This window comes from Dipodomys merriami, unplaced genomic scaffold (assembly GCF_024711535.1).
Source record: "Dipodomys merriami isolate MVZ:Mamm:240054 unplaced genomic scaffold, mDipMer1.0.p SCAF_16, whole genome shotgun sequence".
Taxonomy (NCBI): Eukaryota; Metazoa; Chordata; class Mammalia; order Rodentia; family Heteromyidae; genus Dipodomys; species Dipodomys merriami.
The window spans coordinates 9,400,060-9,427,195 of NW_027202937.1; the positions used below are offsets into that span (position 1 = coordinate 9,400,060).

The 27,136-nt window shown below is 42.5% G+C and overlaps 1 protein-coding gene across 9 annotated transcripts in view; it reads right to left on the bottom strand.

Annotated features, from left to right (window-relative positions):
- The window catches only part of Anks1a (ankyrin repeat and sterile alpha motif domain containing 1A), a 186,949-nt gene that overhangs the window by 158,663 nt on the left and 1,150 nt on the right, over positions 1 to 27,136 (bottom strand). The window lies entirely within an intron of this gene.

A 27,136-nucleotide genomic window follows, 5' to 3' on the forward strand; every position in this document is an offset into this window, starting at 1 on the left:
TGCTTTAAAACTCTAAACCTCTGTTTCCTCATATATAAAGAGGAGTTTGGTATTTACTCTCTGAGGTTGCTGTACAGATCAACCAAGATGTAACAGGAAATACATGTTCCCAGTCCCCGGCATACAGCAAGCACTCAGTATGTGACAATTGTTACCATTACCATACGTGGCCATCTTCAGTTCTCCCTTTGCAACAGGTCCTAGCATTCTCCTCAGATGTGGTCAGAACAGAGCTCCCAGCAGAAGAGAAAGGCTTTGCTGGCCACCTTGGCCCCTCAAATGCCTGTTCTGTTTCTATTCTTCCAGTTCCTGTTCCTGCCAAACTTTTGAAGTCAGTGTTCTCTATCTGATGCTCAGAAAACATAGCCCTCACATCGTTCCTCACATAGCCCCTCACCTAGCCCCTGGAGATACCACTAGTTTTCCCTTGCCTTATGGAACTTAGGCACAAGGTCAAAAGCACACTGGCTCTTCAAACCCACTTCCTGCTTTTACTCTCTTCCAACTCAGAAGCACTCCAAGGGCTGACCACCATTCCCTTCACTACCACAGAGTAGCCAGAACCATTCCTTCAGCTCTTGCAGGGTCCTTCTACAGTTCTCTCTGGCTCTTCCCTTTACCCTGGGGTGAGAAAATATCCCTCTTTTTCACAAGCTTGATCTTGAGAGGCACTGTCCTATCTCACCTCCCATCAGGGACAAACAGTGATGCATCTTTGCAAGGATGGATTTTGACCTTGGAAAATTTGCTGAAACACAAAGTCAGGTGTGCAGATTAGCAAGGAAGGAAGGTTTGTGGCAAAACAACCCTGTGTGGACATGGTAGCTTGAATGAAAATGGTAGCTTGAATTTGGTGGGCTACAAAATGCATAAATTTCTCATGGCATCTAAGGAATGCGGGCTCTGCAGCCAGACAGAATCCCAACTCACACACTCTCTAGGTCTAGGACATGAACAGGTTATTCAATCTTACCTCAGTTTCCTCATCTATAAAGTGGAAATCTGTAACCAATGCAAGTATGGCTTTTGTGAAGATTCAATGAGATCTCGTGTACAGTATTAGCACAGTCCTAGAAATATAGAAATTTTCATCCTAGTGCTCTTGCCTCTTTTATTATTTTGTTTTGCTTGTTTTTGTTTTTGTTTTTTTGGTCAGTCCTGGGGCTTGTCCCTGAGCTTCTTTTTGCTCAAGGCTAGCACTCTACCACTTGAGCCACAGAGCCACTTCTGGCTTTTTCTGCGTGTGTGGTACTGAGGAATCGAACCCAGTACTTCATGTGTGCAAGGCAAGCACTCTACCACTAAGCCACATTCCTAGCCCCCTTGCTCACGCTAGCCTCAAACTACCAACCCTCCTGCCACAGTCTGGCAAGTGTATTTATTCTTATATTTAGTCTTACTCAAAAAAATAATAATAATAAAGTCCTCTGGAGGAGGACTTCTTTATCCTTAGAACACTTACACATGTTCTTCTGAGTCTCTCCATAAACCTCTACTCCCCTTAACATCTGTTTACAAAACAAATATAAACAAACAAAAACTCCTGGTTCTTTTACTAGCCAACAGTGGCTATCAATATGCAATCTGTAAGTTTAGATAGATTCACTTCCAAAATGAACCTCAAGGTTCAGACCTAGGCTTGGCTCAAGTCATACAGTACCTGCCTAGCAAGGGGGAAGAGAAGGACAAGGGAGAGTAAAGGTGAATAGAAACAAACAGAAATTACAATGCAGCATAGTAAGTACAATGATAAGAGCCATAGGTCAGGCTCAAGGGCCCTTACAAGCAGAATCAGAATCAGGAAGACTTCCTGTAAGCTGTGACATAAACATAATAGTCATAGCCCTCACCAAGAACCCAGCAGTCCAGAAGTTCTGAGATGATGCTGCCCCCTCCCTGGGACAAATAAAGTGATTTTCCACTCCCCCCCCCCAAAAAAAGAATCTATTATATGCTAAGAATATACATAAGTGTGCTTGTGGATTGCATCTTTGATTCTTTGAACAATGCTATGATAGCCACGATTACTACTGCTGCTCTGAAGATTAAATAAAGACCTAAACAGTCATCCTAAAGTCAAACTGCTATCAAGTGGCAGGACTGGGATTTGAACCCACACAGCACAACTCCAGAGCTGAGGCATTTAACTACCACCTACTGCCTTACCTAAGCTGAGGCGAGAAGCTGGCAAAAAGTACAGCATGGAAAGCTTTATGGGCAAAAAGGCATGTATACAACAGATCTTACTGGAATCTTAATGGGCCCAGATGCAAGGGAACTGGAGACAGCATGACTGTAGGTACAAAGAAGGTACCTAATGTTTGCTGGATTAAATAGTGTTGAAGGATTCTGCACAAAACTAAGAGTAGAAGCAGTGAGGGGAAAAGTGAGCCGGTCAGCAAAAGCCTCAAAGACAGTGGGATGCCAGTGGCTCACACACACCTGTAATCCTAGCTACTCGGGAAGCTGAGAACTGAGGATCACAGTTCAAAGCCAGCGGAAAAGTCTGCAAGATTCCATTTCTAATTAACCAGCAAAATGCTGACTGGAAATGTGACAGTGTCAGCCGTGAGGAAGAAAGCCAAATGAGAACATGAGGCCTGAGTTCAAGCCCTCTCTCTGTTGAAAAAAAAAAAAAAAAAAAGCCTCAGAGACACAGGAATGAGTTTGGCCTCAAGGTAAGGCTGCTCCATGTTAATATTTCATTTTCTTTTATAAACAGTGGTCTTCTGGGGAACATTTAAGGACTGACTTCCAAGTCTGTTCATAAAGAACCAGCCATAACTGTTATATAAAGTTTAAAATGTTATAGCAACTGGTCAGATTTACAGTTAATATGCTATAGTTATATGGTGTTCTGTTAAAAGGAAAAAAATAGATGTCTGCAATCACTTAACACTTGAACAAATCAGAAGGTGACAGAAAACAGAAGGCTTTTAATGGACTATGAAGTTCAGGAGACAGCCTCGGCAGCATCTCGAAGGAGACTCACTCAGCACATGCTGTGCTTGCTACACGAGATGACTTTTGAGAAGCAGACAAGCAAGACCTATTGCTGCCTTTTTTTCCCCTGCTCATTTTCTACTCAGAATGCAGAGGCGCATGCATTAGGGATGAACTTGTTGGCAGAGCCTTATCTGCCACTGGCTTAGCCTTGTACAACAGTTATAAAGCTGACATTTAACAAGCACAAACCATGTACCAGGGGCTGTTGACAACTACTTGTTGTGGGTTAATTAGTTCCTTGCTTCCTCACAATGACCAGTGAGGTAAATATTATTGTGACCCCCATTTGGGAAGCAAGGAAACTGAGACAATTAGAATTTAATAACTTCATTGCAAAGCAGGGAGTTGGCATTTGGCCCCAGGTCCATCAGCTAAAGAACCCAAACTCCTAGGATTATACACAACCCTCCCAAGTCACATTTGCCTTCAAATGGAGTCACCAGCCCACAGCAGCACTGAATTCTTTGATTTTCAATGAGGAAGCATTCCACACCCACAGTATCAGGTTGTGACTTCAATCACAGCAGCAAACTCTAGAAGGGCAAGACATATAGCAGAATGGGTAGAAAGAAGAACAAGATGGGGCTTTTCTGGAGCTCTTCAGAAGAGGTGGTGTGGTGCACATGCTAGCAGGGGGAGGAATGCCTGGAAAGGAGGGACAGCTTCTCCTCCACTTTGGGGACCACATAATCCCAGAGTTCTGCAGGTTGCTTATTAACATCATCCATGGCTCCACCCTCAAATCAGTGTGAAGTTAACCAGACCAAAGAGGTGGGCTCAGTCCAGAGGAGAAGCAGTATAGAGCTGAGTTCCCCATCATCCTGCAGGAAGCAAGCAAAAAGCCTCTACTCAAAGGGATCCTTTCTTACATCACACCACTGGAAGGTGGGTTAGTTTAACAGAAACAGCAAGGCAGAATGCCATTTTATTGGCACATTAATGTGAATTATCTTACAAAACTAATTTTCAAGCATCAAGTTGAATCTATTTAGTGATTATAAGAATTGTGATAAGTGATTTGGAACCCAGGGGTCCAAGTTCTGGCAGACAGTGAAATATCACTGACATCTAGACACCCCAAGTCAACTCTACCTCTCCACTCAGCCAGGGGGAGGGTGGGACCCTCACATTTCTCTAGCAGCAGTCTGTCCTTCATGCATGTAGGAAAGGAAAAGTTACCAGCTGGTTTCAGAGCAACTCCTCACGATCTTCCTTCTCCCCTGCTCTTCCCCAACCTGAGGAAACAGACCTAAGGAAAGCCTACCCAGGTGCCGGAAGAGGGTTAGTGGTGGGCCAAATAAAGAAACAGACAGGAAGTGGTGCTGTGGCTCAAGTGGTAGAGCCTTGAGCACAAAGAAGCTCAGGGACAGTGCCCAGGCCCTGAATTCAAGCCTCACACCGACCAAAAATAAATAAATAAAATAAGAAACAGACAGGAGTATGTGTTGCCCACCCCCCCCAAAAAAAGAGATCTATGTCTAACGGTAAAAGGAAAGGCCCTCCCTTAAACATGGCCATTCTGCTATGGCACCAAGTAAGGTAAGATAGAACGTTAGTTTTTAGTTACTATAGGAAATACCTGAAGACTAAGTACTTTAGAAAGAAAAGATGCTTATTTAGCTCACAGCTCTGAAGGTTCAAGGGTGTGGCACTGGCATCATGACAAGAGTATGTGCAAGGGACAATCAATCACATGGTGAGACAGGAAGCCAGAGAGGATTCTGGGTCAGTACTGTCCAGAAAGAACTGGGAGGTCCCATCAGATCTCTCCTCTCCCTATGACCACCACCTCCAAACAACCACACTGAGGGCCAAATCTCCAATACAACCCACATGCAAACCAACGCAGCAGCTGCAGGATAGGCAGCCCGGAAAGGAGGGACAAGCCATTACAGGCAGCAGAGAAGCTGCTGTGCTTTAGAAAACAAGGAGGTCTTTGTTCACAGCAGGTGCTCAATAAATGTGCGGTAGAAGACCAAGATGGAATATTCCAAATAACTTGAGGGATTTCCCCAAAACTCTGTAGTCCAATTTCCGCCCTTATTTTTATTCACTCCAATTCCCAGCTGAACAATACAGACAGGACTCTGAGTGCTCTGAAACTTTTTTCAGTTTCATGGGGGCAGAGTATATTTCAGAGGCAAAGGAGGACAAAGAGACAAAATGAGGGAAATTTCTTTTATTTTTTGTTGGTTGTAGGGCTTGAATTCTGGGCCTGGGTGCTTCTGTCTGAGCTCTTCAGCTCAAGACTAGCATTCTACCACTTGAGCCACAGCACCACTTCCGGTTTTCTGGTGGTTAATTGGAGATAAGAGTCTCATAGATGTTCCTGCCTGGGCTGGCTTTGAACTGCGATCCTCAGATCTCAGCCTCCTGAGTAGCTAGGATTATAGGCGTGAGCCACTAGCGCCCAGCGGAAATTTCAAGATGAGACATTTGGAAGACTTGGCAACTCACTTTCATTTGTTGTTGGAAGTTTCTCAAGCCTAAGTTCCTCTCTGAATCATTCTTCTTAAAATAGAGACTTCATAGAGAACATTTTGTCTAATTTTTCTTGTATCGCAGGCTCCATTGAGAACAGAAGTAGTAGTCTCAATCCAAAGTAATTTCATGTTTATATTAATACAAATTTGATTCTAATTCAGCAATATTTGTTGAAAAGCATATTGTGGTATGACTTCTCAGTGTGCTACTAAGATGAAGACATGGAGCTTCCCCCAGATTCTTCAGAGGCTTTGAAAGGTTAACGGAGAAAACAGTTTGGATCTGGAATTAGCACAGCCCTAAATAATTATTTTAAAACCAAGAATTCACCAGACACTGGAGGCTCATGCCTGTAATTCTAGCTAGTTAGGAGTCTGAGATCTGAGGATCCCAGTTTGAAGCCAGTCCAAGCAGAAAAGTACGTGAAACACTTATTCTAATAAAGCACAAAAAATGACAGAAGTGGAACTCAAGTGTAGAATGCTAGCCTTGAGGAAAAAACCAAAACAAAAAAACTTAGGGATAGTGCCCAAGCCCACCCAGGAAAAAAAAAATTGCCTAGTCTAAGAATCATTTTTAGAAACTTTTTAAGCCTGGGGAAAAAAAGTCTGCTTACTCACTCATGTTCAAAAATCCTCTAAGCTGGGGGGTGGGGGGTGGGGGGGGGAGGGGGGTATAATTGGATGGGGGGAGGGGGGAGGCTAGGAAGGGAGGTGAAGGGTAAACAAAGGAGGAGGCTGCAATGCTTGGTAAGAAATGTATGCATTATCCTGCCCATGTAATTGTAGCCCCTCTGTACAGTATGTTCTCAAATAAAATAAAATAAAATTTAAAAAAAAATCCTCTAAGCAAGATATCAAAATATTACTCCTAGGGCCTTTTTCTAACCTAAAACCAGCTCTATAGTTGAAAGCAGTTCTATAAATATATGTCTCTCTTCCATCTTTATCATTAGATAAACAAGATATTTTCACTTATTAAATGCATTGCCAACTCTTCTGGGGTTGAAGCCTCTCTCACTCCAACAGCATGATCTCAAGTACCTGTTCTCCACAGGCTCAGGACTCCCAGAACAGCAAGGGTTAGGGAGAAGGCACATGGTCTAGTCTCTGGTTGAGCTGGGTGGGGAAAGAGAATGAACCTGAGTACCAAGCACTCTCTAGGGGGCTGCTAGAGAAGAAAACCCAGGTTTCTTGTTTTCTTTTTTTTTTTTTGGTCAGTCGTGGGGCTTGAACTCTGGGCCTGGGCGCTGTCCCTCAGCTCTTCAGCTCAAGGCAAGCACTTTACCACTTGAGCCACAGCGCCACTTCTGGCTTTATTCTGCTTATGTGGTGCTGGGAAATCGAACCCAGGGCCTCATGAATGCAACAAGGCAAGCACTCTACCACTGAGCCACCTTCCCAGCCCCTTTTTTTTTTGTTGTTGTTGTTGTTGTTTTTGGTCGGTCGTGGGGCTTGAACTCTGGGCCTGGGCGCTGTCCCTCAGCTTTTCAGCTCAAGGCGAGCACTCTACCACTTGAGCCACAGCGCCACTCCAAGGTTTCTTGTTTTCATCCAGGGAGCCCCAACATTTAAATGATGAGGAGCAGCCACATAGGTATCAACAAAAATACTGACAGGAATACTAATTAAAGATGCTGGAGAACCAACAAATAAAGACGAAACTATGGAAATTTGATTTTTTACTTCACCATGCAAAAATTAATACTAATTATAGTAATTTGGGGGTTGAGTTTCCCTAATTACTTTACAACACTATTATGATGATGCATTTCATTAAAGGTGTCAGATTATGAGTGTATTCTTTCATCACAACACTGAACTGAGATTACACATATTCAGCTTTCCTAAATTGCTGTTCAAGTAGCCTGCTTATTTACTCTTTGGGTAAACAAGACCTTGTGTTTTTGCAAGCATTAAAAGTCTAAGATACAACCCAAACACAGGAATACCAGGAACTCATAGCAAAATACAAATTCCAGGGGGAAGAAATGTGCCTTGCCTTACAATTTTATTATGCATGGCTTGGTAGCAGCATTGTCCTTAGTCTTCTATTCCTTGAATGAGAAGCTTCTGCCCTCCACACCACCATCCTTCATTTTAAACTGTCAGGCAGTTATGTAACAGGAAATATGGAGTCTGGGTGGGGAGAGGTCTGAATTTTAGCTGACTGGAGAGAACAGCTTCAGCTCAGCATGAACTGTATGGTTTGGATTCTGAATGACGACCCCTTAGGGCCAGGATTCCAGAAACCACCAATCATAGAGCTCAGGGGGCTTGTTTTGCCATCTCTAGACATCTTCAGTCTTAGACACTTGAACTTCAGGAGAGGACATTCTCATAGGCAAGGTCTAGAACTTTATGTGTGAGTGAGGAGGCCTTGGGCCCTGGATGACAACCCCCACCCTACCCCCCAAACTGGAAGTAGGCTGTGGCTCAAAGTGGTAGAGCACTACCCATGAGCAGAAAAGCTCAAGGATAGGGCACAGCCCCTGAGTTCAAGCCCCACAACTGACAAAAAGAAAAATTATCATACAACTGGGCATGGCAACTCATACTTGTAATCTTAGCTACTCAGAAGGCTAAGAATGGGAGGATCAAGACCAGCCTGCGCAAAACATGCAAGAGAACCCCATTTCAACAGAAAAAGCTGGATGCTATGACAGGCATCTGTAGTCTGAAGCACAACAGGAAGTGTAAACAGAAGGCTAACAGTCTATAAAACAGCCCAAGCAAAAAGAGACCCTGTCTCAAAAAATAACCAAAGCAAAAAGGGCTGGATATGGTTCATGCATTATAAACATAAGGCCCTAGTTTAAAAAAAAATTACACCACTCTAGGCCTTATATACAGTCATGCACATCAAAATTATGGAGCAAATAAATACTGTCCTTTCACCAACAAGGAAAAGCCTATTTCATTCCCATTAATGACTTACAAAAACTAAAACCTTTTGTAAAAACTCACTTTCCCATTTTATATTTTAATACTGGAATTCAACTCATCAGTTACAAATGAAAGTCACCAAGTCCTGTTCATTTCGCGTGAATATCATTCAAGTTGGTTTCCTCTTCATACCTACTGTTAACTGCCTTCTGCACTCCCAGCCCAGTGGTCTACATGAATTGCAAATCCACCATTACGTTCACTGTAAAAACCCAACACCTTCACATGGATAGGCTGTTTTCCCCTGTGCCTCCTGCCCCAGTTACTTAACCTTTCCCCCCCCCCACCCCCCCCACCCCCCCCCCACCCCCCCCCCGTACCAAGCAGTTATCTACTGTGCTTGACACATAGGAAGTACTTCTCTAGCCTGGAACAACTCTGGCCTTCCCTTCTCTGCCTGCACTGCTCCTGAGCTTTACCCTCCTCAGAGCCTTTGCCTCTTCTAGGGCTCAAGCCCAGGCTGGTTTCCTTGAGACTCTTGTGCAGCCTGGTGCAGTCTGTCATAGTCATATATAGCACTCAGCTTGAGATTACAGATCATTATCTGTCTCCTCCATCAAGAGACAGGAGAAAGGCTAGATAGAAACTTTTTCCCTCTACAACTCCTCTGGCCAGCAGGCAATGTGGCATAAATAAGGTACTTGTTAAATGAAGAAACTGCCATTGTCCTTATAGCACAACCCCACTAGAAAAACAGTCTGTTTTGTTTTTTTGCTGGTCCTGGGGCTTGAACTCTGGGCTAGAATGCTGTCCATGAGGTCCTTTGGGCTCTACCATTCAAGCCACAGTGCTATTTCCCCTTTTTCTGTGATTAATTGGAGATAAGAGGGCTAGCTTTGTGATCTTCAGATCACAGCCTCTGAAGTAGTAGGATTGCAAAAAATCTTTTGATCACTTAAATGCAACTAGAAATGAGTACCACTATATAAACAACCAAAGATTCTAAAGTGACTATTAATGACTGATAATGATTACAGCAAGTGTTAGTTGAAGATACTGAACACTATAAAACAGACTCTGGAGTCAGTGAGATGGGGCTGAGTTGGGATAGGTTTCAAAAGCCCAGGTCTGAGGGTTTTATGGGAAGATTTATGTAAGTCTGGGAATGTATCTAATGTAGCATTTGGCACCTAAAGACTATAGGCTGCTCTCACCCCACTGCATGGACTAAAGGAGATGGTGGAGAACAAGAAAAACAGTCCCAGGCAAAACTCAGTGGTGAGAGATCATAATAGTGGTTCCTTGAAGAAGGGGCATTTTTAGCTAAGAGGGACAGAAGAAAGCTTTTTGGAGTATTACAAATGTTATCATGGAAAAGATTACATAGGTGTATTGATAGACATAGATCTGCACACTTCATAGTAAAGCAGTCAAATGTATACTTCAATGTATGTGGGAGGGATTCTGGCAACAGTATTCAGGGACTTGTGCATGCTAAGTAAGCTTTGGCACTGAGCTATACCCTTGGTTCCAATCATTTCTTTTACTAATAAAAGAAATAGGGCTAGAAAGGTGGCTCAGTGGTAGAGCTTTTGCCTCACATGCATGAGGCTGTGAGTTCAATTCCTTAGCACCACATAAACAGAAAAAGCCAGAAGTGGTGCTGTGGCTCAAGTGGTAGAGCGCTTGCCTTGAGCTGAAGAGCTGAGGGACAGTGCTTAGACCCTGAGTTCAAGCCCCAGGACTGGTGAGAGAGAGAGAGAGAGAGAGAGAGAGAGAGAGAGAGAGAGAGAGAGAGAGAGAGAGAAAGGAAGGAGAGGGAGGGAGGGAGGGAGGGAGGGAGGGAGGGAGGGAGGGAGGGAGGGAAGGAAGGAAACAAACGAAGGAAGAGGAAGTGGCACTGTAGCTCAAGTGGTAGAGCGCTCACCTTGAGCTGAAGAGCTGAGGGACAGCGCGCTCAGGCCCAGAGTTCAAGCCCCACGACCAACAAAAAAAAAAAAAAAAAAGAAAGAAACGAAGGAAGGAAAAGAAAGAAAAGAAAGACACAGTGACATTGTCCAAAAAGAAATGTACTCATTACCTGACCCCTCTATACATCACCTTTATAATAACAATTGAAAATTTTCTTCTCCTGTGTACAAGACAGCCCAAGTAATAAGATTCTGAAACCAAAACAAGTTTGCATAGTGAAAGCAGTGACTTGGCCCTGGGTCATCTAATACTGGCAGTGTAGCCAGGCACCAGTGGCTCATGCCTGTAATCCTAGCTACTCAGGAGGCTGAGATCTGAGGACCATGGTTCAAAGCCATCCAGGACCGGAAACTCTGTGAGACTCTTATTTCCAATAAACCACTAGAAAACCAGAAGTGGTGCTGTCGTTCAAGTGGTAGAACACTTGCCTTGAGCTGAAGAATACAGGTACAGCACCCAGGCCCAGAGTTCAAACCCCACAACCAACAACAACAACAAAAAAAAACACTGGCAATGTGCCAAATGAATGTCCCTCACCATCAGTGTATCACAATGTTTCAAAGGCACAGATACTATCATACTTAATGAAACACACTATTCCAAAGACTTATTGAGTTCATAATCACTCAATCATAACACATCTGCTCAACAACAAAGTATTCTGTTGACACTGAACAAGTTTTGTTTATTTGCCAGTCCTAGGTCTTGAACTTAGTTCCTGGGCGCTGTGTCCCAGAGCCTCTTTGTGCTCAAGGCTAGCACTCTACCCCTTGAGCCACAGCTCCACTTCCAGCTTTTTCTGAGTAGTTTACTGGAGATAAGAGTCTCACAGACTTTTCTGGCCAGTCTGGCTTCAAACTGTGATTCTCAGATCGCAGCTCCCACCAGCCGAACTTAAGTTTTTATTTTTTTGAAATTCCTATCTGTCTATCCAGATCTCTAGGATCTAGAGATTGATTGCCTAGAGATGTAAGTCAGCATCTATATGCAGGACAAGTGGGAACCAGCCAACCTCACTAAGCTCCCCTCCACTGAACCAGCAAGAAGCTTCCATGCACTCCCACTGTTTTACTCACTATTGGGCAGACAGGACGAAGTTCCCCTCCCTCCTCACACCAATCTACCAGCTATCTAGATCTCGTTTACTGCAAAAGTGCAAAAGCAGTTCAAATCCCAAATATTCACTCTCAAAAAACATTTTTTAAATCACTCTTGGTTGGACATTTTCAAAGTATATTGCAAAATACTATGTATTGAAGATGATATAAAGTATCTCAATGAAAGCTGTTGGTATACAGAATATGAAATACCATACTGAAATCCCTTGGAATAAGGTGGGAAGTGAGGACAAGAGTGATATAGAAAGTTTGATCAGGATACATTGTATGTATATATGTACGTATGTATGCATTAATGTATGCATGAATGAAAATGTCCCAACATCACCCACTTTTTGTAGAACTAACATATGCTAATAAAGTCATGAAAAAAAAAGAAAGAAGCCACTTTCACAGATTGCAGTAGGTACTTACCCTACTCAGCCTCTACTACATTATTTTACAGATACCTGTGATGTTTCACTTAAAAAAATTAAGCTAGAGGGCTGGGAAGTTGGCTCAGTGGTAGAGCACTTGCCTTGCATGCATGAGGCCCTGGGTTCAATTCCTCAGCACCACATAAGCAAAAAGAAAAAAGCTGGAAGTGGCGCTGTGGCTCAAGTGGTAGAGCGCTAGCCTTGAGCTGAAGAGCTGAGGGACAGCGCCCAGGCCCAGAGTTCAGGCCCCATGACCGGACCCAAAAAAAAAAATTAAGCTAGGTGCTAGTGGGTCATACCTATAATCCTAACTACTCAGGAAGCTGAGGTTGGGAGGACTGAGGTTCAAGGCCAGTCTAGGAAAACATTTCATGAGATTCCCCTCTCAAAAGATAAAGCTGGGCACAGAGGCCTGAGCCTCTGTGGGAAATGTAAATAGAAAGATTGTGGTCCAGGCAAACTGGAACAAAAAGACTCTCACATCTAAAAATTATCCACAGTAAGAATGTGTGGAGGCATGGTTCAAGCAGTAGAGCGCCTGCTTCACAAGCATGAAGCATGAACCTCAGTACTAAAAAACTAAAATAGATCTTCACTAATCTACCAATTGAATGACAGCAAGTAAATACCTGGACTGCCATGTTCATCTTTCAGCTATAAAGTCATCAAAAGAGCGCATACTAGTCGGGTGCTGATGGTTCACACCTATAATCCTAGCTACTCAGGAAACTGAGATCTGTGGATGGTGGTTCAAAGTCAGACTGGGCAGGAAAGTCTGTGATATTCTTACCTCCAATTAGGCACTGAAAAAGCTAGAAATGGTGCTGTGGCTCAAGTGGTAGAATACTACCCTTGAGCAAAAGGAGTTCAGGGACAGTGCCCAGGACCAGAGTTCAAGCCCCAGGATTTACTCACACATGCACAAGGCGGGTAGAGGGGGCATACTATTGAGAGGTAACTGGAAAGAGAGCCTTAAAGATCACAATGAGCGAGGAAAGGCATTTTAAAAGATAGCTCTATCAACTTGGTCAACAAAACGTTAAGTAATAAAAAAATAACTGAATCCTAGCTGAATATGATGGCACATGCCTATAATCCCAGCACACAGGAAGCTCAGGAAGGAAGACTGTAAGATTCTGTAACCTGGGCTACATGGTGAGACCCTGGCTTAAAGAGCCAAAAAAAAAAAAAAAAAAAAAAAAATCTGATTTCCTATACACTCTTTACTTTAAAATCTTTTAGAAAAAACTGCTCTGGGACTAATAATGATGGAAAAAAGGATGGCTGATGAGTAACTAACAAGAAAATTATTCTCTAGTCCTGTCTTAAACATGCAATAATGGAGATTATAAAGCAACAAATCTGGAATCTCTGCCAATTTCTACATCTCAAGAATTTGCATTGGTAAGTAGAAAGTGACAGAGCAACTCTATCTCCGCTAAGCATATAGGACCCATAGGTCTTTTCAAAGTTACTTAGCTGGAATATTATCATCCCTCAGTCTCCCAACACCAGCATCTCAGACATCTCTGATAACCAATAGCTCCATATAAAATAGACTCTAAAGGCCTTGCAAATGGGAAACCTCAATCCTTTACCTCTTTGAGTCTCAGGAACTAAACAGGAACTAATGCCTACAATGGAAGGCTTGGGAAGATTAAGCACCAAGGATTATGAATAGCAACAAGTTTCAAACTATATCAACAATCATTTGACCCATCCAAATAAAACTCCTTAAAAACCACTTTGATAGGGGCTAGGAAGGTGGCTCAGCAGTAGAGTGCTTGCCTCGCATGCATGAGGCCCTGGGTTTGATTCCTCAGCACCACATAAACAGAAAAGGCCAGAAGTGGCACTGTGGCTCCGGTGGTAGAGCACTAACCTTGAGCTGAAGAGCTGAGGAACAGCGCCCAGGCCCAGAGTTCGAGCCCATAACACCGACCAAAAAAAAAGAATCTTGCCTGAGCTAGCTCTGAACCTCAATCCTAAGTAGCTAGGATTACAGGCATGAGCCACTGGTGCCCAGCTATGAGCCTGTTTTTGAGGAAGATTAGAATTTTCTGGACAAGGGGAAGCTTCTCTTCATGAGCTGCATGGCTTTATTTCACATATACTCTAAACTAATACATTATTTGGCATATGTTTAAAGATATCTAACTTTCCTATATTCTAGGGAAATTGGCAATGAGTAAAAACAAATAAGTTTACCTCATTTAAGTGTTCCAGGGGGATTTCTTGTTACTTTCTTGGGTAAAGGCAGAAATCCCAGCTACATAGAAACTCTGATCAAAGACTGAAGAACCAGTCTGTGTGGGTTCAAGACCACACTCTCCACAAAGCAGATCACCACTGTGGCAAGTTCCTAGAACTCTCTGTATTTGTTTTGCTCAACAGTAAGGTAACCACACTATGATCCCTCCCCAGAGCCATTACAAGAACAAAAGCAACTATTAAATGAAAGTCAATAAATCCTTAATCTTTTAATAGAATTTTACCCACGCTTATAGTAAGTAACTGTATCCCAAAAATCTAAATCTCCAAGTGTCATAGTGCTTTTTTTTTTTTTTTGGGTCTGGTCGTGGGGCCTGAACTCTGGGCCTGGGCTCTGTTCTTTAGCTCTTCAGCTCAAGACTAGTGCTCTACCACTTGAGCCACAACACCATTACCAGTTTTTTGGTGGTTCATTGGAGATAAGAGTCACATGGACTTTCCTGCCCAAACTGGCTTTGAACTGTGATCTTCAGATCTCAGCCTCCTGCATTGCTAGGATTACAGGCGTGAGCTACCTGGCTCTCTCTAAACTTTTATTTCTTCATCTGTAAAATGGACTAACAAGAACAACCCAGAAGGTAATCTATGAAGGCAAGCTGAAAAATACAACTGTAAAGTTCTTAGTAGACACAACAAAATATAAAGTGTTCAAGAGATAATCCCTGATACATACCCCATTCCAAATACACACACACATCTAGGGCACATATAGCAATGGCACTGAGCAGTTGCGCATTACCTACTTCAAATACTACAAGAGAGGCTGGACTTTGCATTGAAGTTTTATCGGGGTTTCAAGGAGACCTAAAGAAGATTGAATGTGGCCTTTGACCCGAAGAGGACAAGAGTCCACACAGACTTTGTCAGGCTAGATGCAGAAGAGCAGTGAACACCTTATGGGTAATTATGAACAAAGCCAGGACAGGGGATCCTCTAGGCTTAGCAGACCTAAAAGAGCTAAGCTCTAAAAACAAACACTAGTCTAAGGTTTTTCTAGCCATTCACATAAACAGCTCTGAAAAGCCCTGTTTGGTAATCTTTTCTGGTTACTGGACTTTTTATAAATATAACATAAAAGGAAAAATAACTTGAGAAATGAAACATGTTTAAAGGCAGCTGAAAAGAAAATTATAATGAACCATTACTTCGGTAAAAGGTAAACAAATAAACAGACTGGTTCACTAAGGCAAACAGAGCCGGTGTGCAGATAGACATTTCCTTTAGAAGGATCTTTGACCGGGACCATGGCTCAACAGGTAGAGCACCTTCCTTGAAGGATCTGTCTAAAAATATCATCCAAATAAACTAGCTTGTATTTTCTGACTATCTGACACCTCAAGGAACAGTACCATTTTACTTGGCTCTTCACAGATAAAATTAACACTTTCTGATACTTTCACTAAAATATGTTTCTTTAAAAAATTAACATTTCTCCCGGGTGCCAGTGGCTCAAACCTGTAATCCTAGCTACTCAGGAGCTAAGATGAGGATTGAGGTTCAAAGCCAGCCTGGGCAGAAAGTCTGTGAGACTCTTATCTCTAATTAACCAACAGAAAATCAGAAGTGGTGCTGTGACTCAAGTGGTAGAGTGCTAGCCTTGAGCTGAAGAGCTCAGGGACAGCACCCAGGCCCAGAGTTCAAGCCCCCATGACCCAACAAAAAAAAAAAAAAAAAAAGAAAAGAAAAGAAAGGAAAAGAAAAGAAAGAAAGAAAGAAAGAAAGAAAGAAAGAAAGAAAGAAAGAAAGAAAGACATTAACATTCTTGCCAGATGCCAGTGGTTCATGGCTATAATTTTAGCTACTTCGGGAGACTAAGATCTTAAGGATTGTGGTTTATAGCCAGAAGTAGCAGTAAACCCTGTGATACTCTCATCACCAATTAACCACCAAAAAGCAGGAAGCAGAGTTGTGGTTCAAGTGGTAGAATGCTAGCCTTGAGCAAAAGAGCTGAAGGACAACACCCAGGCCCTGAGTTCAAGCCTCAGGATCTGCACGTACACAATAACAATAACATTCTTAAACTTTAAAACTTTCTGTACAGGGGCTGGGAAGATGGCTCAGTGGTAGAGCGCTTGCCTTGCATGCCTGAGGCCCTGGGTTCGATTCCTCAGCACCACATAAGCAAGAAGAAAAAAGCCGGAAGTGGCGCTGTGGCTCAAGGAGTAGAGCGCTAGCCTTGAGCTGAAGAGCTGAGGGACAGCGCCCAGGCCCAGAGTCCAGGCCCCACGACCGGACCCAAAAAATAAAAAAATAAAAAAATAAAACTTTCTGTACAAATGAAAGGAATGTAATTTAAAAATCTAGAAACAAATGTCACAAGGCTGAAAGTCACAAAACACACAAAGAGGACAGTAATAACAAAATAAAAATATATTTTATTTTAGTAAATAATAAAATAAAATAAAAAGTAAAATAATAAAATAATTCTGCCTGTAATTCCGAATACTTGGGAGGCAAAGATGGGGAAGAGTTGGAGGCTAGCATGCTTGCATAAACGTTCACAAGATTCCATCTCATCCAGTGGCTGGGCACAGTGCAAGTGGTGTGCACCAGCTACAGAGGAAAGTACATAAAGTCAGACCCAACCTCAAAAGTAACCAAGGCGAAGGTAGGCACCAGTGGCTTACACCTGTAATCCTAGCTACTCAGGAGGCTGAGATCTGAGGGTAGCAGTTCAAAGCCAGCCTGGGCAGAAAAATCTGTGAGATTCTTTTTTTTTTTTTTTTTTTAATTGTTTGGTTTTTTTGGCCAGTCCTGGGGCTTGAACTCAGGGCCTAAACACCATTCCTGAGCTTCTTTTTGCTCGAGGCTAGCTCTACTACTTAAGCCACAGTGTCACTTCCGGCTTTTTCTGTTTATGTAGTACTGAGGGATCAAACCCAGGGCTTCATGCATACTTGCCAAGCACACTAAGCCACATTCCCAGCCCCAAGTCTGTGAGACTCTTAGTTCCAATAAACTACTCAGTGGGCGTGGCACCACAGCTCAAGTGGTAGAGGGGTAAACTTGAACACAAAGAGGCTCAGGACAGGGCCCAGGCCCTGAGTTCAAGCCCCAAGATCAGAAAAAAACAAAATAACTAAAGCAAAAAGGGGCTGGCCACACGGCCCAAGTGTCACACCTGCCTATGACGCATCAATCCCCAGACACACACACACACACACACACACACACACACACACACACACACACACACACACACACCGAGGCCCAACACGGCCCAAGTGTCACACCTGCCTATGACGCATCAATCCCCAGACACACACACACACACACACACACACACACACACACACACCGAGGCCCAAGTGTCACACCTGCCTATGAAGCATCAATCCCCAGTCACAAACACACACACACACACACACACACACCAAAAAAGACAGAAAAAGTACTTTCTTAATCCTAGTAAGCAGGTATTTAATACTTTGCAAATGTAAAATGGCTGCCACCCAATGTCTGTAAATGTTCAGCAATGACACAGGTACTGTCATTGGTGTGACTTATATCTGGAGCTGCTTCTTCTCTTGTCACAATCAAAGGCCTGGCTGACCACTGCACTGTGCAGCCACACAAAGGATGCAGCCATCACATGGTGGCAGTGCCACAGCTTCAGTCTCACACAACTGCATGTTCAAAATTTGCATCATAAAAGAAGACCAAAAGAACATTTCTTTAGAGCATCCGCTCCATCCATCTGTGCTATTAATGACACATTCTGCCTTTTTAGAATACATGAGGCTTCCATTGACCAAGAAAACCCATGTATTTGCAGGGCATGGTAGGTTCACACCATTAACCCTAACTACTTGGGAGGCAGAGATGAGGAGGGTCAAAAGTTTGAGGCCAGCCAGAGCATAAAAGTCCGTGTAACACCCATCTCAACCAGTAGATGAGCACAGTGGCACTTGCCTATCATTCCAGCAACACAAGAGACTGTCATCAGGAGGACCACGTATGTTCTAGGCCAGTGCAAGCAAAAAAGTTCACAAGACTCCCATCTCAACAGAAATGGCTAGGTATGGTGGCCTTTGCCTATCATCCCAGCTACAGTAAAGAGAATCATGGTCCAGTCCATAAACAGGAGGGTCTGTATGGTCAGGGTAAAAAGCAAGACATTATATCAAAAGTAACCAGACTAAAAAAGGCTAGAGATTATGTATGGCTCAAGCCATAGAAAACCTACCTAGGAAGTACAAAGCACTGAGTTCAAGCCCTAGTAGTACTGAGGGAAAAAACAAAATGAATTTGCATAAAGGCAACTTTCTGAATATAGGAAGCCATGACTTTTCTGTCACAGGACCCAGGGAAATAAAGGGCCTCAGAATTAGGAGTCCCCAATTTCAATTCTGTATCTTTGATTTTTAACAGCTGAATATTCAAAGTATCTCCACTATCCCTCTGAGTATACAACAAACTATAAACATGACTGTATTTTTTTTTTTTTTTTTGTCCATCGTGGGGTTTGAACTCTGGGCTTAGGCGCTGTCCCTCAGCTCTTCAGCTCATAGGCGAGCGCTCTACTGCTTGAGCCACAGCACCACTTCCGGTTTTCAAGTGGTTTTATTGAAGATAAGAGTGTCACAGCCTTTTCTGCCCGGGCTGGCTTTGAACCTCGCTCCTCAGATCTCAGCCTCCTGAGTAGCTAGGATTACAGACGTGAGCCACAGGCGCCTGGCTACATGACTGTGTTTTTTAAAAAAACAAACAAAAAAACAACACCTTAGAGCCAGGCACTGGTGGCTCACATCTGTAATTCTAGCTGCTCAGGAGGCTGAGATCTGAGGATTGCAGTTTGATTTTTCTGCCAGGGTGGAAAAGTCCCCATGAGACTCTTAACTCCAATTAACCACTCAAATTCTAGAAGTGACACTATGGCTCAAGTGGTGGAGTGCTAGCCTTGAGCACGAAGAGGCTCAGGGATAGTGACTAGCCCCTGAGTTCAAGCCCCACAATAAAACAAAAACCAAAAAACACTTAAGCCAGCCCCCAGTGGCTCACACCTGTAATTCTAGCTACTCAGGAAGCTGAGATCTGAGAATTACAGTTCAAAGCCAGCCTAGGCAGGAAAATCCGTGCGACTCATCTGAAAATGGAGCTGTGGCTTAAGTGGTAGACCACTAGCCTTGAGCAAAACAAGAGCTCAGGGACAACACCCAAGCCCAGAGTTCCAGGCCGAGGACTGGCAATTAATTAATTAATTAATTAAGTTTAAGAAATCTTATCCACACAGATAATTATAGTTGACAATAATGGGATATTTCAAAATAATAGGGAGGATTTTTAAATGTTCCCCATACAAAGCAATGATGAACATCTGAGGTAATATCAGTTATCCTCATAATCATTACTCGTTAGATTTATACTTTAAAGTATTAGACTTTATCTCATCTGTATGTTTAATGACTATGTGAATTTAAAAACATACAGTGAGGTTGGGAGAGATGGGGAGATTAATGGAAGGGGTGACATTGATCAAGATGCATTATAAGCCAGGCACCAATGGCTCACACTACTAACTCTAGCTATTTAGGAGTCTAAGATCTTAGGATCACAGTTCAAAGCCAGCCCAGGCAGAAACTTAGGAGACTCCTATTTCCAATTAATCACCAAAAACTGGAAGTAGAGCTGTGGTTCAAATGGTAGAGCTAAAGGATAGTGCACAGATACTGAATTCAAGCCTCAGTATCTGCACACACACACACACACACACACACACACACACACACACACACACACACACACACACACACACACACACACACACACACACACACACACACACAATAAAATTATAAAATCAAAGGCAAGTATATCCTAGGCCCACTCTCCATGTTTCCTAACTTGCCTAAGTCACAAGGTAAAAGCTGGGTCAGAGCCACTGCTGCTCCAGTTCAGCAAGCTGAGTAGCAGCTCCACTTCCTGAGTCACGTTCGCAGCTTTAAAAGTTGTAGTAATATCATCAACAGATACAACTGCTTTTAAAGCACAGACAGCTGACTTATTAAAACAAACCAGAGGGAAAAAACCCTCTTTTGTGATTTGTAAACCAAATGAACTTATCTACAAATTACTGAGAAAGGGTAAATAAGAAGCCATACCATATAATTTCTAGTATTACTACCATTAACACTAACCACACCAAAGTTATTTGAAGATGTTCTATGAATGTAACATAGTACACAATATAATTTTCTATGCCACAGGAAATCTTCCAGTAATCTTTTAGAAATCGGTGTGGCAAACATTTGCTGAGGGCTGTCCAAAAAGGAGGCCAATTGCTATCAGCAGGAGAGGCAGACTTTCCAGAACAAACTCTGCCACATCTACTTTTGGGGTTTCTTTGGTGTCTTTGGGCTACAAAACCCAGTAAAATTTGCTTTCCTAGTACAGAAGTAATCTAGACTATGAGGAGTAATAAGACTAGGGTAGAAACAATCTGGATTTCCTTTTTGCAAACTAAGTTCAATACTGTTTGGCGTGAATAAACCAAGAAGAGGTAAGAGCCTTTGGAAGTTTCTGGCCCAGGAACCATAATGCATGCTGAAGCTGACTGGATACAAACCAAATCTTCACAGGGCAAGATTGTGTCCCACTGTTTCCTATCTCGAATTTTTCTAATTAATGCAGTAAAAAACTAATTGAAGAATTCAAACAAATGGAAGCCACAGACCTATTACATTTCTGTAAATTATCTGAGTAGATGTAAATTAAACTGAGTAGATGCCCTACTCAGTTTAATATTAGGCATGCTAGTTTTCTGGATGGTATTTGGTCTTGCTTTTGGCAGTGCTAGATATCAAACCCAGAGCTTCAGGCATGCTAGGCAAATGCTCTGCCACTGACCTACCCACCCCACACCCCCTACCCTGCAGCCTAATGATTTTTAATATAAAGTAACTACCCCAGGCATACTATCTTGTTCTGTTTCAACAATGTAACCACATTCTCTTTTATAGGAAATTCTACCCTATAGAAATGTCAAAAAGGAGAGTGTTTTTAAAAAATCTTAGAAAACAGTTTTTTGTTTTCTTTTTGACAGTTATGGGGCTTGAACTCTGGGCCTGGGCACTGTCCCTCAGCTCTTCAGCTCAAGGGTAGTGCTCTCTACTACTTTGAGCCACAGCGCGACTTTTGGTTTCTGGTGGCTAACTGGAGTTAAGAGTCTCAGATTCTTACAGTCTCACAGCCAGCCCAGGCTGGCTCTGAACCACAATCCTTAGATCTCAGCCTCCTGAGTAGCTAGGATTACAGGAGTGAGTTACCAGCCTCGGCAGTAAACAGTTTTTAATTAAGGTAATTTAGAAATGTTACCTAGGAGCCAGGCGCTGGTGGCTCACACCTGTAATCCTAGCCACTCAGGAGGCTAAGGATCGCAGTTTGAAGCCAGTCTGGGCAACAAAGTCTGTGAGGCTTTTACCTCCAATTAACCGTTTAAAAGCCATCAATGCAGCAGTGGGTCAAGTAGCAAATAAAAGCTAAGGGACAGTACCTAGGCCTTGAGTTTGTCTTAGTAACTGGCATGCGCCCATTAGCATGTGCACATGCAAACACACAAATACACACATTCTTTGTTCCTTATTTCAGAGCCATTTTGTATCTTAGGAAATTCATGTCTATTCTAGGGTATTTGCTTTTATTATGATTTTTCTTTCTTTTTTCATTAAATAGAATAAAAACTGAGCTTATAGCCACATCTACTGCTACTGGCTACAAATTATCTTATTTCTCCAGCAAGCTTCTTGACTTCACCTTTTCTTTTCATTCTTCTCATGCCTGAGAAATGAACAACAGAATTTTTTAAACCATGACAGTCTCCTTTGGTTTCATTTCTCTGGGCAGCTGAACTGAGGAATGCATTCCACTTTACCTTTCTATTCCCATACACCACCAGTACAGAGTTCATGATTCATCTTAAAGTTGGAAGTGATTATGTGACCCTTTTTTTATTTTTATTTTTTGGCCAGTCTGGGGCTTGAACTGTCCCTGAGCTTTTTTTACTCAAGGCTAGCACTCTTACCATTTGAGCCACAGCACCACTTCTGGCTTTTTCTGTTTATGTGGTACTGAGGAATCAAACCCAAGGCTTCATGCATGCTAGGCAAGCACTCTACCACTAAGCCACATTCCCAGCCCCCATTTTCTTTTAACATTTCCTTCCCTCAGATCTTTCACAAAGGCGTATTGCTTATTACACTTCTCTTTTAGCCCAAATCTTACTATACTTTCAGACAGAAATTGCTTTCCTGGAAATTAGTAGTTTCATTGTAATCCCAAACAAAGTAAACTCTCCATATTACATACCTGGTATGTGCCGAATAGCCAGAAATAAACAACAAAAAACAAACAAAAACACCCTAAAAGCTATTCAGAGACTGAGATATAAGATTGAGACCCAAAGCCAGCCTAGGCAAGAGAGACTTTTATCTCCAATTAACCACCACCCCCACCAAAAAAAAAAAAAACAGAAGTGGAGCTGTATGCCAAGTGGTAGAGCACAAGCCTAGAGCAAAAGAGCTAAGGGACAGTGCCCAACCTTTGTGTTTAAGCTCCAGGACCAGCACAAAAAAAAAAAAAAAAAGAAAGAAAGAAAAGAAAAGAAAGAAAAAGAAAGAAAGAAATGTACACATCACCCAATGCAGAAGAAATAGTTATATTGTCAAATCTTACAGTATGTACAAACTTTATAGGCCAAGATAATAACAATTTGCCTTGTGAAGGTTAAAATGTGATTGTGAATTTAAGTATCACTATCCTACAATACTGTGCAATTTGTGAAATTTATGTAATCACTTCATCTCAATAAAAAAATTTAAAAAAAAAAGAAAGGAAGGAAAAAGAAAGAAAATGAGTCCATATTATAAAAACTATAATTTACAGTATCCAGACCTTCTGTAGGGCTAGATATTTTGCACTACTATGATATCTAGCTAATCTATTGCTTCAGCCTGTCTATCCAGTAGTAATATTTGAACCATTTTGATAGAAAACTGAAATATATTTATAGTTTTCTACTGTCTATAACAAGTTATATTGAGTATAATTTAATCATTATTTAGTGGCTACAAGTCAAAATAAACATTAGCTATAGCACTATGATATTACAATAGTATGTGGAGCCCAGGTGTGGACAACTACATCTATGTCAATAGCCTCAACTTGTGAGGGAGGGAATAAACTTTATCCTCTTTTTTCTTTTTCCAATCTGTCATACAGACATATCCTATCACTGTAAACTCTATGGAAAAAGACCATATGGTAGAACAGCAGATTCAGATCAAGCTCCTCCAATATGGCAGGCTAGAGAAAAATTTTGCAGTGCATCTAACAATCACTAGATTTGGCACAAATCTGATGACAGGTAAACATTTCGTTAACGAATACCATGAATATGCCTGCCTGAGGACGTCCTCTCCATTATTTACTGTTTCTAATTTGTCATGGCAGATCACCAAGCATAAAAGCACCATTTAAAATGGGTCTGGCAGCCGGGCGCTGGTGGCTCACGCCTGTAATCCTAGCTACTCAGGAGGCTGAGATCTGAGGATTGCGGTTCAAAGCCAGCCACGAAAGGAAAGTCCATGAGACTCTTATCTCCAATAAACCACCAGAAAACCGGAAGTGGTGCTGTGTCTCAAGTGGTAGAGTGTGAGCCTTGAGCTGAAGAGCTGAGGGACAGCGCCCAGGCCCAGAATTCAAGCCCCAAGACTGACAATAAATAAATGAATAAAATAAAGGGTCTGGTATGGAAATTTTAACAAAACAAGTGCAACATGGCAAAACTGTTGTGATGATGTGAGGATGGCTAACTCTGAGCACCTAGCATGTGTCAGGAATTGTGGTAAGGTCAGCCTGCATGCATGACCTAAAACAATACCCAAATCTTAGCTTGTGGATGCAGAAACTGAGGTTCAAAGTGGCTAATTTAAAGAAAGCCAAGCACGGGCTAGTGGTGGCAGTGGGTTGTGAATCCAGGCAGCCTGGTTTAGTAAAATGCTACATTGCTTGAATAAATGGATATTAAACATGAATCAGAGTAACTTTAATTTGTAATAACTTGTTTTCCAGTGGAAGTCTTCTTGGCTAACTACTTTCTGACTCTCAATAGGTAAAGATGGTTATGCATAAATATTACACTGATAAGCCAAAGAGATTAAAGCATAAAAGCTAGATGTGAAAGGTCCATGAACTACGACATTCTATAGATGAGTTCCCAAGTAGAGGCTACAGAGATCTGTGTGTATTAGGGTCATCAGGGAGGGTTTTAAGAAGCTAATACCTAAGCCCAAGCAGTGTAAGAGGAAGGGGTGGAGTGAAAGAAGGAGGCATTCTGTATCTTAAGAAGATGCACAAAGTCTCTGTGGAGTTAAGAGGAAGGAATCATAAATATCTGAGTAAACAAACACAAGTGGTTTGAAACATCTATGCGACTGCAGCTGAAGTTCCTTAAACAGCTGGACAAAGGTAAGCTGCAGTTGTCAGTACTAGTGACATAGCACATAGCAGTTAAAGGCCAGACCTAAAGCTAATTCCACAGCTCTCACTAAATAACTTAAGAGTCCTTGGCAGAGACAGAGGTTTGGGGCACAGGAGGCTGACCTCTACTCATTTCAAACCAACAAAGAGAGACATGCTGACCTAGGGATTATTTAAATGTATGGTTTCATTGGCCCTGAAATCTTTCAGTAGGTCTAACCAGAATCACCTCTAATTTATGAAAGACATAATGTAACTAGTGCCTGAAGATCCTCCCTGCCCTGAGGAGTTGCAGCACTGGGAGGCTGGGAAGCTCTTAAGAGTCTACCGCCTCTACAATGGACCCAGGAACAAGTGAGAAGTCAGGTCTAACCCTAGGGAAGGGAAACACTTCCCACGCTTTTTCTTTTTTTAATCTGTCATGGGGCTTGAACCCAGGGCCTGGGTGCTGTCACTGAGCTCTTTTTGCTCAAGGCTAGCATTCTACCACTTGAGACACATCTCTACTTCAAGTTTTCTGATGGTTAACTGGAAATAAGAAGAGTCTCAGGGACTTCCTGCCTGGGCTGGCTTTGAATGATGATCCTCAAATCTCAGCCTTTTGAGTAGCCAGAATTACAGGCATGAGCCATCAGCACCTAGCACACCCCCTCCTCTATACTTTATGACAGAGCCTGGATACATTAGCAGGAAAAGCAAGGTAAAAACACTGTGCTCAACAGACCTCCTAGTCTTGCTTAATTCCATAGCAACTAAATCTTTGGGAAAAATTTCACCACTCTCTAAATGAAAGCACCAAGAATGCCTTCATAAATGTACTGGAGGGAGGAAGATATATCAAAGTTTCCTGCTTGCGTAGGATATGCTAGGGAGAGGTGGGGGGGGGATATGCAAGGGAGGTGTGTGTGTGTGTGTGTGTGTGTGTGTGTGTGTGTGTGTGTGTGTGTGTGTGTGTGTGTGTGTGTGTGTGTGTGTGTGTGTGTGTGTGTGTGTGTGTGTGTGTGTGTGTGTTATGCAAGGGAGGTGTGTATGTGTATTGTTTGCCAGTCCTGTGTGTATGTGTGTGATATGCAAGGGAGGTGTGTGTGTGTCTATTGTTTGCCAGTCCTGGGACTTGAACTCAGGGCTTAGGCACAGTCCCTGTGCTTTTATGCTCAAGGTTAGAGCACCACCACTTGAGTAACAACTCCACTTCTGGCTTTTTAGTGGTTAATTGGAGATAAGAGTCTCAAAGATGTTCTTGTTTGAACTATAATAGTCAGATCTCAGCCTCCTGAGTAGCTAGGATTATGTGAGCCATGGGGCCCAGCTGGAGGGTTGAAGTATCTCTGGCAAACTTCCAAATATTACATCATCAACTCCTTATAGAGACAGAGGCACCTCCAAACTTACATAGTCTTTTCCTCACCTCTCAGACAGCAAAAGTGCCAAAGAATCTAAGTAGGATTCAAAACCTAACTCATAGGCTGTAGGTGTGGCCCAAGTGGTAGAGTGCCAGCCAAGCAAGAGAGAGGGCCTGAGTTCAAATCCTAACACAGGCAAAAATAACAATAGAAATCCTAACTCATACATTCAGCCTCCATTTATTGAGCACCTGTGAATCACCTGGTACTAATCTAAGGTCCTACAAATATAAACATAAGATGTCTACTAATCCATACTAATTATCTTCAAGGGGCCTAGCTAATCAAGGGTCTAAGCAGAAAGTTCTCCTTATGCCCTATAAACACCAGAAAAGTCATCTTTCTCATTTCCATGCCTCTGACCATGGTGTGCCCACCCACCTGGCTATGCCCACCATACTTGATCTACCCAAGACCTTATAGCCTTCAAAATCGGCTTACGCCCTCATGTCCCCAGGGTCCTGAACTCAAAGTGAGTGAGGCTCACCTCCCAAAGTGGTGTCCTTTTCTCTCAACTAGCAACAAGTACATTGAGTACCACCTTGTGTATTTCGAAATTGATCATCCTCTAACTGATAACTTTTTATGTATCAAACTTGTCTTGAGTACCAACTGTAAGCCAGTATTGTTCCAAGGGCTGGAGAAATAGCTAGCAAAACAGCACTGGATTTTTTTATTTTCTTCCCCATGGGAAGCTCCTGGGAAGGGTTCTTGTCTTACACTGCTTTAAAAAAAAAAAATCTTCCTATAAAGATCTGGGTTAGGGCTGGGAAGGTGGCTCAGTGGTAGAGCGCTTGCCTTGCATGCATGAGGCCCTGGGTTCGATTCCTCAGCACCACATAAGCAAAAAGAAAAAAGCCGGAATTGGTGCTGTGGCTCAAGTGGTAGAGCGCTAGCCTTGAGCTGAAGAGCTGAGGGACAGCGCCCAGGCCCAAAGTTCAGGCCCCACGACCGGAGCCCCTCCCCCCACCAAATAAAAAGATCTGGTTAGTCCTCTGTGCTTAATACCTAAAGATTTATTGGAGCCCTGGGCTTCTTCAGTTCACATTCGTTCAAATTGAAGTTGCATAAACTAATAGGGAACAAAAGCTAATAAAGCCATTTCT